We start from the raw sequence: 11,369 nt of genomic DNA, 5'->3' as shown, positions 1-11,369 counted from the left end.
AGCCAAATGGGTTATGGGTAAGCAAAATATAATCAGAATGAAGCTTCAGCATGAGTAAAATCCATTTCAGTGCCATAAGATCAAGGGAAATGACTGGGATTAATATTCAGCATGCATTCAATGTGTCTGGGACTCCTATTATCTACTTGGACTCATACATTCTCTCAAACAAGTGGATGGGATTTAACAAGAGGCTTAAATGCAGAGAATGAGAGCCAAGAATCGGTTACCTTGAGTCTTTTGGAGAAGAAGGTAGCCACTAATGCCACTTCAGTTCTTCATGAGAGCTCCACTTTGATCCCGCATGCTCCATAGCTCCAAAATGGTTGTGCTCCGTCAAGAAAGGGTGAAGTCAAGCTTGGGGCAGGTTGGCTCAGGACCTTCCCATGAAGAGATCTTGCTGAAATTGAAGCTCTATTCCCATAGCCATGGCTGCCCACAAGTGCATGCCTTCAAATCTTGCTTGTAATCTTCTTCCCGTGCTTCTTAAAGGCTGAAATCTTGAGCTAGGCTTGAAGAGGGACTCCTGGGGACCAAGAAAACACCAAAATCTTCAAGATTTCTGAGCTTGATGCCAAGGTTCCATGGCTACTATGGACTACACCAGACTAGGGTTTCTTGAAGTGAAAAGGGGAGTCCAAGAGCTGAGGAGGATGCCTTCAATGCTGCCCAAGAAGCTTGCCAAGAGCCAGGAGTGAGATCAGGGAGGAGAGGAGGGCTGGGGGGGCTGTCCAACAGGCCAGGAAGAAGCTCGTTTTTTGGACCGCAAATTTCGGGGCTGCTCCTGGGGGCTACAAACAGGGTAGATCAAGGTTGTTGCTACTGAATATGTTGCTCTAGCTGAGGGGAAAGCCTTGGGACCAGCCATTCTTGTTGAGGAAGAGGGGGAAGCAAGATTCCTAAGGTTCTTGGGCTGGAGGTTCCATGGCAGCTTGGAGGAAGGAGGAGAGAGAAGGTCTTCTTGAAAAGTAACTGAGTTTTTTGCCTTCTCTAACTGTGCTACCCTCCTTTTTGCCCAAAACCCTAAAAAAAACTTACATGAAAATTAGTGACGACCTATCAAATTTGTCTGCCCGCCTCCAGATGTGTCCATGGTTCTTGGGAAAGCTCCAAGAAAGACTACCATAGTCTTCAAGAGGGCTGGTAGCCTGCCTAAGTACTCCTGTGTACCTGTGAAAGAGATGTAACTGGAGTTTTCTAACTGTGGAAAATTGTGAGAGCCCTAAATCTATGGGAAAAGAGAAGGATCAAGGACAAAACTCTGATACCACTTGTAATGAAAGAGACCTAACTGTCCTAACTAAGGGGAAGAAGAGAGAGAGGGACTGCAAAAGAAGAGGGAGAGGAGAGAGAAAGGCAAGAAGAAGAGAGAGAAAGAGGGAGAAAGGAAGAAGAAGAGGAAGAAGAAGAAGCCATGGAAGCTTGAGAAGGTGAAAAGAGAGTTTCTTGATAATTTCTGTGATACCTCAAAATACCCTCTTACACCTTATATACCATTAGTGTGACTGGTATGTTCCCATGCCATGTTCCCGTGATCCTTGTTCATTACAGGCTATCCCCCCTTCAAACTATATGACCCCCCCTCTCAAGCTTGAGAGCGAGGGGAGAAGAGGATCGTGCATTATGCAAGCCGCCATGCTGCCATGCCATCGCCAGGACTGCCGTGGTGCCGCCACGCTGCTGCCGCCATCGCCTTCACCACCATCATCACCATCATCTTCATCATCATTACCATCATCATCATCTTCTTATTTAGCATCGTCGTCTTCATCCTCCCAATAATTTTCTCTCTCCATGTCATCTGCTTGACAGAAGCTAGGAAGCTTCTAATTTGGAAGCTTCCATTAAGGCTTCCATAAGCCTTGTTCTCTCATGCCTTCCCTGGTTTTTAAAAACCGGTCTTGCAAGGCCCAAGTTCTGTGCGGGGGAGGGGGGGGGAGAAATCTCAGCCTAGTAGGCAGTTTTGGAGATCGGGAAAAAGGGCAAGGAGAGTTCGCGGAGTCCAAGTCCACTGCGCCAATGGCTCCTAAGCAAAAGGCGAGAGGAGCACACGCAAGAGCTTCCACTTCGAGTACGCGAGTGGACAACGCCCTGAATCTTAATGCCTAGGTTCCGATAGTATTCCCGCATGAAACGAATGCATTAAGCATGTTGGTTTTTAGGGAAATTTAAATGCATTTACTCATTCGATTTACAAAGCTTAGTGGCATGTTGAGTGCTTGTATTTGCTTGCACCTCCGTTGTCAAGAGTAGCTGCAAATTTCAACGCATGATGCATAAGTTATATGACAAAATTGTGCGAAGGTGTCCTTGTGGAATCTCGCAAAAGATAGGGAATATAACACATAACGTATTTAGGCAATAAGTTCTTGGTTGTGCCTCATGATTAAGGCAATCATAGACAGACATTAAATGCTATCTAAAAGGTTGCATTGAAAGGAAAAAAGATTTATGAACCTTGCAAATTGCATGCAATGAAAGTTACATTCTAGATTGGGTTAAGTGACAAGGGACAGTGTCGTGAGGTTTGTGCAAGAGTTGTTGAACACGGGGTTCAAAATGCAGCAAGGAAAGAGGCTAACAAGAAGATCTCAATTCTTGATGCCAAAGTTCACTATATTGCTTGTCAAGTGAATTACAACAAAGAAACTGTCAACAAACAAATTTTGTTCAAGTCCTTTTTATCTCAGCATATAGCTTTTTGGACAAGGATTTTGTAGCTTCATCAGTTCATAAAGTGTCAAAGTATCCTGAGCAAGCCCATGTTCATTATATACTGTCAACAAAACTGTTCATGAAACAACATCCTGCTGGTATCTCAACAAGTGAGCCACACCTTGATAACCAAAGAATTGCCAATTGGAAGAACCTTGTCAAAACCTTTTTGAACAATCTCAGTATGAAGACTTTGCCCTTCTTCTTTATTTTTGCATCCCTGTCTCCACTCTTCTTTAGGTATTAATAGAGATTAGGGTGATGGCTAATCTCGTCTGTAAGCAAGCTAGGCAGAATGTCTCTCCTTTTACAAGCTCTGGTACATCTTCATCATCAACTGCAGCAGCATCTACAAAATTGTAGTCGAGCATCCTTAGCATTTAACTTCCTTTAAAGCATCTGCGAAGTAAAGGAACGTAGGATCTGTGGCTCCTTCCTAACCACATACTTCTGTGAAGTAAGGAAGTGCTCCTACATGATCAAGATGAAGCTTGCCAGAACTCCCGCTCGCGAGTATTCTTGGATTCTCGTATCGTCGTCGCATAAGTTGACTCTGTAATAATCAAATCAGGCTCCAAGCGATCAATATGTGCTACTCCCAAATGTCGGTCTGGAGTCATATTGTAATCCCCAGTGTATACCACACTGTTGTCACCCACTTTGACATAGAACATCGCCGCACCAAGAACATGGCCAGCATAATAAGCACGAAGTTGAATATCTGTACCCACAGACACAGTTTGCCGCAAATCAACAGCAATCACTTTTTTCATACACTCATGAATCTGCAATACAGTGAACTGCTCATGTTGGCCTCTTCTCTCCGTCATTACTTTTCGATAATCCTCAAGCATCAAAGGAGATAATGCCTTGGTAGGAAAAGTCATAAAAACGGGCCCTTCATAGCAGCAGCCATTGCAGCTAAGCGCTACCCCGAAACTCTCTGCATCCGTTTTTTCTCGAGCATGCCAAGCTGGGACTGATCAGGGCTCCACTCCAGGAAACGCTCCCCCTTGACAAGAAGAGGCTCAGCCCAGAAAGGCTCCTGTCACGCATGTTTATGCAACAAATTTAGTTGCATCCATCTTTGTAACCACATTTCTTTCCCGTTTCCACATTAGCAAGGTGATCCACGTAATTCTCATCATTCACGTCATCTTCGTTTTGGGGTGCATAGTTTAGATCAAATAAGTAGCTTCTGCCATGGTACTTCTCGGTCTTGTGGAGTGCCGTTGGTTGCGGTTGGCTTATTGTGGCCTTAAGGCGATCAAAGCTGTGAGGTAAGGACTGCGTGTAAGAACCTCCTTTATACGTCCAATGGCCATTGGGTGGATGCAATTGATTCCTGTGTCCATTGCTTACCTTGGGATGGAGTTATTGGTTCCTTGATCATAACTTTGTTGTAATCTATAAAATGCAACTGTATCCCCTTCTGAAATGTTCAAGTGCTTTTTCTTCTTTTTATAGACTCCCCAATTCCTTTTGAGGATGTAAGATTTGCTTGACTCCCAAAAGCCATAGACAAACTTCATAATTTCATCATCATCTCCATCCTCGATATCAACTTCGATGTCCCCTTGCTTTTGGGGGTCTCCAACGCCAAAGCACAACTTGTTTGTTTTGGGGATTAGAAGCCTCCCCTGCACTTTTCTTGGAATTCATCATTGAAATTGACAGCATAATAATATTCTTTGGCATCAGTTTTTCATATTTTTCTAGCACACACACAACATGCACGCAAATAGAAACACACAAGTGGAGTATGTACATTGGATGCGGGTACTAAAAAGGACGGAAAGATAATGCAGCAATCACACACAATGAAACACACGCGAAAAGATAACACAGATGCACAACAAAAATGGTGGTGTTTACGGCTCGGATGCGCAGCAGCGCGACATCCACCCCCTCTAAACCTGCGCATCCTCCGAATGAGCCAACTATCCAGGATCATCTAAGTCCACAAACAGGTCCAGTTTTTCATCAGTTTCCAGTAGACCTGTTTCTTCATCAGCTACTTCATCCATATTCTCTGCTTCTTCTGCTAATTCTTCAAGTGCATACTCTTCATCTTCCCTTCTCTTGAAAATCTTGACTCGTTTTCCAGCAATGGGTATCCTCAATACCATCCCATCCAATTCAGCCAACTCATAGTTAGCATTGTCAAAAACCTGTTTCACCTCATACGGTCCAAACCATCTTTGAACCATTTTTCTCATGCTGCTATGCTGATTCTCTAGGCTACTGTCGTAGACTAGAACCCAATCTCCCTCTTTTATGGCTCTAGGCCGCAAGCGATGCCTCAAATCAAACCTATCCTTGTTTCTGAGTCGAGCTGCCTTCAAACGATCAATTGCTAGCTGCACATCTTCTGCCCTTCTCTCTAGTTGACAAATCTGAAGAGCTAGAAGCTCCTCTCTTGATAAATTCTCATTCCAAGGAAGAGCACTCCACGTGAGAGCACAAATTTCAGTAGGCATGACAGGTTTTTGCCCATACATCAACTCTGCAGGCATATATCCAGTAGTCACGCTATGTGTAGAGTGGTCTGCCCACAATGCAAAAGGTAGTAATCTCGGCCAATCTCCAATCCGACCTCTACAAGCTTTTGCCAATGCCTTAACTATCGGTGGATGCCCTCTTTCACTCTTGCCATTCCCTCTGAATTATAGGCAGTAGTAAGAGCCAACTTAATCCCAAGCCGTGAGAAAAATTCTCTAGCTTCATCTGCATCTAGCTCTCCACGATCAGCAATAATCTTGCTTATACATCCATACCTGCAAAATATTTCTTCCAACAAGAATTTACATACTGTAGTAGTGGTCTTTGTCCGCAAAGATCTGCCTTCAACATAGTTTGTAAGATCCTCCCTGGCCAAGACAAGATATCTCATCTGCCAAAGTCCCACTGGCAAAGTAACCAAGTCAACCACCCATTTATAATGTATACATAGCAGATAGGTCGGATGCAACTCATCGCGATGCCGCACTAAAGAGTAGAGCTGACAGTCCCTGCAAGTCTCCACAAAGTGGGAAACATCCTTATACATCCCTTTCCACCAGTATCTTTCTTTGATTTTCTCATAGGTAGCCCATACACCTCTATGTCCAGCCCAAGAACTCTCATGAAACTCTCGCATAATCTGTATCTGCATCGTTGCCTCACAAACTACTCTCAAGGGTAGGCCACCTCTCTTCTTTGGGTGCTTCCAAAGAAAACCATCTTTCAAGAAATACCCATAAGCCTTTCTTCTGATTTTCTTGAATACATCATCTGTCCAATCAGCTCTTCGAGTCAATGAACTCAGATAGTGACCAATTTGCAGCCACTCACCAACATAGAGTTCTTTAGTAAAAGCTTCAACAATGGATACATGACAATCATGAACAAGGACAGAAGTTGCAAACTCTGTCTCATCATCTTCTGCAAGCAACGACTCCTCATCCTCATATCTCGCTCTAGACAGCATGTCAGCAACTGGATTATCTTTTCCTGCTATGTGTCGAAATTCTGGATTCAATGATTTGATGTAGACAATCCACCTAAGCATCGCTATATCTGGAGTCGAATAGCTAGTAATCATGCCAAGCAAAGGCAAGCAATCTGTTTCCACAACAATTGAAGCACCAATAAAATACTCTTTATCACACTTCAGTGCAGTGACTACTCCCCTTAACTCTCTTTTAATCTACGGATATCTCCTCTACCGCTCATTAAGAACTTTAGCTCCAAAACGGATTGCATATCTATTCCCATCAGCTTCATCCTGTCCCACTGCCCAACCTATGCCAATAGGGCTAGTATCAACTGTCAACATGATTGGCCGTCCACACTGATAATCCGCCTTGCGAAGAGTAGGAGCTGACTGCAATAGCTTCTTGAGTTTACGCATGGCTTTCGAATGCTTCTCATCCCAATGAAATTTCTGCCCCTTTCGAAGCAGCTGATAGAGAATATCTGCTATGTGAGCAAAATGAGGAATCCAAATCATGTAAAATACACAAGCTCCCATAAATCTCCGCACCTCTGAGGTAGTCGAGCAATACTCTGCAATCCTGCTTATGGCATCCACCTTTGCAGGTGAAGGCTTTCTGCCATAATAACCAACCATATGCCCAACTATGATGACTTCATTAACACCAAAGACAAATTTCAGCCCTGAAAGAGTCAAATTCACCATAGTTGGGCATATGGTTGGTTATTATGGCATCCACCTTTGCAGGTGAAGGCTTTCTGCCATAATAACCAACCATATGCCCAACTATGATGACTTCATTAACACCAAAGACAGATTTCAAGCAACCAAGTGTTCAGCCACAAACTATCTATATCCTCGCAAATCAAGACTCTCATTCTTTTCTTCTTCTGCACAACCCTTAATAGGTACATCATCTAGGAAAGGCATGGTATACTGTGGAATATAGTCTCGCAGAACTTTATGCATAGCATTCATCATATGAGCAACTGAGTTAGTGGCACCTTGATGCAAGGTACACATCCTCACAAGACCAATAGGTGTCCGCATAGTGGTAATATCCCTGCTTTCCAAGGCAAGCTGAAACTGGTCATAACCAGAATACAAGTCACCTAGGGAATAGATGGCTCGTCCTGCAAAAGCCTCGGCAAACTCATCCACAATTGGACATGTTCCCACATTCCTGATTGTCACTTTATTCACGGGCTGCATATCCTGAATAAATCTCAAGGTTCCATTCTTCTTTGGTACAGTAAACCACCTGTTAGAATAGGGCGCAAAAGAGGGTTCCAAAATCCCCATCTTAATCTTCTCATTCAGCAACTCTATCAGCTTTGGCAAGTGTGCTCTAGGCACAGGTATAGGACGTATATTCCATGGCACATGAGGGACACTGAAGATGACCATAGGCGCAACCAATTCGGGACTAATGCAGCCAATTTCATGAGGAAAGAAAGCAAATGCCTTACCATGTCGTCCAATCATCTCTCTAAAACATTCTTTTTCCACTGGAAGCAAGAAATCATAATTTCCAATCTTCAATTCTGCAAGAGTTTCAGCTGTAAATTTATGTCCAATATTTGCAGGATCTCTCAACATAGGCTGCTTCATAGCTTTTTCTATCTGCTCATCACTATCAGGAGGAAGCGGCCCTGCAACCAGTTTAACCTTCTTATCAACTGTTTTATACTTCGTGTCAACCTTGGCATCAGTCAAGCACTCTTTTCTTTGCTGCAATTTCTGCAAATTTTCAGCAACTCTCAACTCTGTTGGCTGAAAGATTTCAGCCCTTTGCTCTATGGACTGCATGGGTGCAACCTGAAACTCTGTATGCTGAAATTTTTCAGCATTAAACTCTGTTGGCTGAAAGGTTTCAGCCCTCTGCTCTGTGGACTGCCATGATGCAGCCTCATACTCTATATGCTGAATTTTTCCAGCATTTAACTCTGCTGATTGAAAGGTTTCAGCCCTCTACAACTCTGAAAGCTGATCATGATCAGCCATAGATTCGGTTTGCTGAGTTTTCTCAGCCTCTGACTCTGTTTTCAGCATAAAATCAGAAATTTCCTGATACATATGCAGGGTTTGCACAGGTATGATCCTTGAACCTTTACATACATCAGCTTTCAGCATATTTCCCATCTCAGACAATGTATCTGCATAAGACATTCCTTCATACAGCCCATCCACATGCTTTTCTGCTTGCAAAATACCTGCAGTCTTCAACTCTTTCTCCTTATGACCAATGTACTGCCTGGCAGCTCTAGACAAATCTGAAATTTTCTGATAACTCACTGAACTATCTGAAGAAAAACAAAAAAAATTAGTGGAGAAAGACTGGCTGCCAGGAGGCGAGATCTCCTCTTTTCTCCGCTCCGTACCACTGATGTCTCGCAAGACAGCGGTACCTAATGAAAATCCAACTCCTTCGCAGGTAGTGGTGCCTCACGCAAGGAGTCCCTGTTTCTCGGATGATTTACTCCAATAGTCATAAACTGAACAACTCGCATACCATCCTTACTGTGTATCCGTGCATAGGCTGAGCCATCATCCATCACTTTCGTCTCCATTCTTGCTTCTGTAATGAAAGGCTGTCCAAGAATAATCGAATAAGAGCAAGAATCCTGAACAAAGCAATGATAATCCTCTTCAACATTGCCAATAGAAATTCTGATGCTCGGACAAGTAGCATACGTATCACCAGAAGTATTATTGGCTGCTCTCATGCGCCAGCCATGCTCTGCATCCATAGGCCACTTGCCACTCTCATAAACACCTCGAGCAATAAGATTAATCTCGAAACCATGATCAACTAAAGCAACCAAAGGAATCTGTTTCTCTCCAATCCTTACCACCGTCTCAGTGGTTGCTCTAGCCCAATGACTGCGTGAAAAATGGTTGTGAGGAATAAGGATAGGAGTATCATCATCCTCATGCTGCATAGGCTGAACTATTTTCTCCAACTGCGGATTGACAGAAGCATTCTCAACCATCATTGCATCATCATGCTCTTTCCCAAGAGCTCCATGCCATAACCCCTGTAAAGCAGGTCCTTCCATTGCATGTCGTTTCCTCTGCAAAAGATCCTGCATTTGATCCTGTATTTCTCTTCTAGCAATCCCAAGAGCTTCACCAACAGTAAAAGTGACTTCACTATTTAAAATTCTTTCATGAAAAATCTTACTCATATCCGTCTACATATCAAGGTCTGACAAGAGCTTGAATCCTGGCTCCTTTCTTGGTTGTCTCTTTTCTTTCATATGTTTGTCTGCCATAGGTTGTTCAGGACCTGATTGTGCTGGAGAACTCGTCATAGGTGGAGCTGTAACAGGTGGTGAAACAAAGTCACCCCCTCTAGTCTTTTTGGAGGTGCTAAGACCCTCCTCATCTCTTCTTCTCTTTTCCTCAACCATGGCATCTAAACCCTGTGTTTTCGCCATATAAGCAAAAATAGAATACCTGTCAACAGGAGAATCCCATCCCGTTTCTCCTCGGATGCTGGAGCCCACAGAAGTCATAGTGGATGCCTGAAATTTCCCTCTTCTCGCTATCTCTAAGGCAGAGGACCATAAAGCAGAGTCTCCATCTGATTTCTGCTCAAGCTGGACTCCATAAGCTGAAGCATCTCCTCTAACACTCGCATAAGCTGATCGCGCAGCCATATCATCAACGAGCTTCTTCATGCCTCCCTTACCAAAGTTCGTGTCAAGAGGAGAACCAGTCTCTGTCAGCCATATCTTCTCATCTTGTCCCCAAAACACTACGTTCTTCTTACGCGCTTCCTGAAAAGCATCACAATCTCTGCAGTGTTGGTGCTCTGTACTATCGCACCAAATACATCGTCTCCCTTTTATTTGGCCAACTGGAAAAGCAGTCACTGGAGCAAGTGCTACATCAGGTACTGATATAAGTTGCTCTTTTAACTTCCCAACTTCAACTTTGATTGCCTCTATCGTCAAATCTGCCAAGCCTTTAATAACATCATCTGTTGATAAGGGCACTGGAGCAGCAAGAACTGGTGGATTTACAACAGGAGGAGTAGTCTTAGGCATAGAACTTGCAGTAGGGGTAGAAGTAGAGGTCTCCAAGGATTTTTCAGAAGCAGATCCTGTATTACGATGCAATTGTACCCTCCTGCGCTGCTTCTTAACAAGCGCATTCACAGCATCAATGACATGTCTCCACTCGGTCTTTAAACCTGAATCGGTAGCTTGATCTTCCAAAAGATCATCCAACTTTTCCTGTAAATCAGCATCAGCAGCTTGTAAAAATAATTCCACTTTCTGCATCTCCAAAGCTTGCTGCTCAGTTCCATCCAATTGATCATAGCGGCTCTCAAACTCTCGCAGAAGGGCGGTAACTGAAAGGCCCTTATTAGGCATAGAAACCCATGCTAAGAAATTCCTACGGTTCATAAGACCTGTATCCTCCAGGAAATATTCATCTTTTAATGCCTTCTTAAACTCTATCCAACCAGCATGTGTTCCTTGAATTTCTGAAATTCGGACTTCAAGTGCGTGAACCACGATCTGCAAGAAGTAGCAGCTCCAAACGTCTTGAGAAACCCCAAAAAACTTCATCTTTTCTTCATACAAATGCAGGTAAGTTGAAACTTGTTGGCCATTGAACTGCTTCATCTCCTGTTGGACAGCCTTCAAGGCATCCATGGCATCACTATCGCGTTTCACGTGTGCTTGCTGCTGCATATAGGATGTAAACGATTGAAACAGATGCTTCATGACATTCTCATCTGTCATCTCTTCTTGCGAGTCTCCCATCTTGCTGAAAATTGACGCAGCGCTTTCACGTTGGGTTCACCAGAAATGTCGTGGAGTTCGTGCAAGAGCTGCTAAACACGGGGTTCAAAATGCAGCAAGGAAAGAGGCTAACAAGAAGATCTCAATTCTTGATGCCAAAGTTCACTATATTGCTTGTCAAGTGAATTACAACAAAGAAACTGTCAACAAACAAATTTTGTTCAAGTCCTTTTTATCTCAGCATATAGCTTTTTGGACAAGGATTTTGTAGCTTCATCAGTTCATAAAGTGTCAAAGTATCCTGAGCAAGCCCATGTTCATTATATGCTATCAACAAAACTATTCATGATACAACATCCTGTTGGTATCTCAACAAGTGAGCCACACCTTGATAACCAAAGAATTGCCAATTGGAAGAACCT

Source organism: Lygodium microphyllum, chromosome 2 (genome assembly GCF_053477565.2).
Source record: "Lygodium microphyllum isolate KBCC chromosome 2, Lygodium_microphyllum_v1.1.10, whole genome shotgun sequence".
Classification (NCBI taxonomy): Eukaryota; Viridiplantae; Streptophyta; class Polypodiopsida; order Schizaeales; family Lygodiaceae; genus Lygodium; species Lygodium microphyllum.
Note: the sequence above shows the minus strand (reverse complement) of the source record.